This window comes from Simochromis diagramma, unplaced genomic scaffold (assembly GCF_900408965.1).
Source record: "Simochromis diagramma unplaced genomic scaffold, fSimDia1.1 OVJJ01000026.1, whole genome shotgun sequence".
In the NCBI taxonomy this organism is placed as follows: Eukaryota; Metazoa; Chordata; class Actinopteri; order Cichliformes; family Cichlidae; genus Simochromis; species Simochromis diagramma.
In genome coordinates this window covers 524924-528361 of record NW_024386985.1, presented here as the reverse complement: position 1 = coordinate 528361, position 3438 = coordinate 524924, and positions in this window count along the sequence as shown.

Below are 3438 nucleotides of genomic sequence, written 5' to 3'. Positions count from 1 at the left end.
ATAACTGCAGCTGGATTGTGTTTGTTCTCTCCATCAGATTCCTGTCAACTCACAATCGACACAAACACAGTACACACAAACCTCAAACTGTCTGACAACAACAGGAAAGTAACAGGTGTGAAAGAGGTTCAGTCATATCCTGATCATCCAGACAGATTTGAAGTTTGGTCTCAGCTGTTGTGTAGAGATGGTCTGACTGGTCGCTGTTACTGGGAGGTCGAGTGCAAAGGACACGTTTATATATCAGTAAGTTACAGAAGAATCAGAAGGAAAGGAGACAGTTATGACTGCTTGTTTGGAAACAATGATCATTCCTGGAGTCTCATCTGCTCTGATGATGGGCCTTATTCCACCACTCACAATAAGATATCAGCCCCCATCTCCTCCTCCTCACCCTCTGTCTCTAACAGAGTAGCAGTGTATGTGGACTGTTCTGCTGGCACTCTGTCCTTCTACAGAGTCTCCTCTGAAACTCTGATCCACCTCCACACCTTCAACACCACATTCACTGAAACTCTTTATCCTGGGTTTAGACTTTACTCTTACCCTCCTGGTGCCTCAGTGTGTCTGTGCTCAGTTGAGTATAAAGAGTCTCATTTTGTTAGAGAAAAACTCTGACTGTTGAACAGATAGTTCAATCTGTACATGTCTGTCTCTTTCACTCAGAAACACGTTTTCAGATTCATGGATTCAATCCATTCATGTTTTAAACTGTTCTAAATGATTCCTTGTAAATGTTTTCCTGTCTTTTTTCCACTTAAAGCGTCACAGTGAATATCAGTATGCTGTATTTCTCTGAAGCTCGGATAACAACCAGCTCTTTTGTATTTTCAACAAGTCTGAGCTTATTATAATGAATCCAAATGATTTTGCTTTCTTAATTTCGTTTTCTCTCCACATGATCTTACAGTTTCACACATTTGTTTGAAGCTACACATTTAAAAATGCTCCAGCCATGTAAATTGAAAAAAATTGGCTTAATAGTTTTTAAGGGAGTTATAACCATAAAATAATTGTGTTTGAGGTATCATAATGCATGTGATTCATCTAATAAATAGCAAGACTGTATATACCATTTGAAACTAGTCTTGTCTTTTTCACAGACACCTTTGAACATGAATATTGTGCAGTATGTTGGTAAAAGCATCGTTATAATATTCTTAGAAACATTTAAATATGTCTTTATAACATTCAATATGTCGTCTACCACTTCAGTTTGTATAAAACATTAGAACTGTCACAAAACTTAATGTTAAAGAACCTGGTGGAATTCTTGTAGTGTATTTTAGTCATAGTTTTGTGTCCATGATTCCTTTTACACTATTTGAATTCAAAGTTTTTACTGAAAGACAATGTCAAATCAGGTGAATTTTGAATGACAAGAGTTTAGTTCATTATTTTTGAAGTTAACCCTTTCAAATTTGATTTACCAGGAACAAATATTGAGAGTTAAGCAGTTAAATGCTAATATGAATGTTGGAGTGAGTTTGTTAAAAGTTGTTATTGTTGTGCTTAAAATTGTGAACCTTTTTTTAAACTGCATGATTAAAGATATTCTTCTGTTTCTATACTCCTCCCCTGGTGGGGGAGGCTATAGCTATAGTGTTCAACTACAGGCACATTCCATGACTCATTTGACTTATTTGGTAAGGAATGTTCACTTCCTGCCCTTTAGGAGCTGACCTTTGCTTGTATATGGTGAACCATTAAACCCACATAGCAAAGTTGGTATGGCCCGGATCTGGCCCACAAAATGTGCTTACACATGGCCCACATACCGCAAAGAATGACGGCCCTTTGGTGGCCCAGATCTGGTTTGCCAAAGTGGCCCACACATGGGCCAGCACAGGGCCAGTTGCAGACATACTGGTGGTCCTGTGCTGGCCCATGTGTGGATTACCTCTGGCAAGGCTGATGGGGCCGTCATTCTTTGCGGTATGTGGGCCATGTGTAAGTTGTGTGCAGCCACGAGCCAGTTGTAGACACACTGCTGGCGAAGAACAGTTTCAGCTCTGGTCCCAGATGTCAGCCTAATGTGTACCTTAATCAAGCCATGTAATAACAACATGTGCCAGAACATAATAGTGCAAAAGTAATATGATAAAACACTTCAGACAGTGGATGGACTGATTCTTATACAGCACTTTTCTACTCTCCCGTATTATTCTATACAACATGCCACATACATCCAATCACACACTTTCTCTAAACTGAGTGCTTCCTAACTACATTCATACACATTCACACTCTTGACATGCATCCCTGGAGGAGCCAGGGATCTAACCACTAATCTTCCAATCAGTAGGTGACCTGCTCTACCTCCTGAGCTACAGCCACCCGGTGGTAAACATGAGTAAACCCTCACTAGGTTTTAGATAAAGTGTACACTCACAAACCTGTCGAACCTGCATTTTAAACGTTGGCTACCATAGCAGTATAGTATTGCAACATGGCATTTGGGTCTTCTAACTAAAATCGGAAAATAGGAACATAAACAGTGGCGTCATTGCCAGACCTGGCCCACATCTGGTTGACATACACCCTGCCATGACACCAGTCAGTCAGAAGTGCCAGCTTGATGCCGGATCTGGGCCAGACCGGTTTTCTATGAGCCTGGGCCACATAAACCAAACTATAATTGGGGCAGATGTGGCATGCCATCACATAAACAGTGCCATCTACGCCAGGCCTGGCCCATATCTCGATGACATACCACCTACCATGCCTGAAGTCAGCCAGCAGTGCCAGCTTGACACCAGATCTGGGCCAGACCTGTCTGCTATGCGGGAAGAGGTTAAGCCTTTATACGGGCCAGGGGAGATGACCGTATGATAACTAGGGATGTGGTTAAACGGTTGTAAGCATATATTGTGTAGCAGGAAGTCACGTATACAGAGACACATACACACATGCACACACACACACTTTCACTCACATGCTCGCACGTGCATGCACACACACAATGCCTTAGTTTTTACAACACGTCGCAGGGGTTTTACAGTGGGGGGTTGTGTTAGCTTTGTGAGTGCAACCTCACCTTGGAAGTGAAAACGTACGAGTGCCTCTTCTGTCCTGTTTCCAGTCTCTTGTGGTCTGATTCCAACAGGGTCAAATATTTAGATCCAACAATGGATAGTACCTTGGATAGCTAATCAATAGTGTCACACATCAGTTTGATATCATTGCCGCTACTGGTGGCTGTCAGCATTCATTAAATAAGGTATAACCCACAGAGTTATGTAAATGGCCGAGACAGAATATGTGGCTGTAGAAATTGCTGAGGAAGTTTGCTGTAGAATAAACTTCTATAGTCCTTGTAAAAAGTTCCAACTTCAATCTTTAGAAAGTCTAGAAAGTGAAGGAAATTAGAAAATAATAGGGTGTGGAGGGTTTAATTCTCATAGCACACTCTGGGGAGGAGAAAGTGTGTTTAAGCAA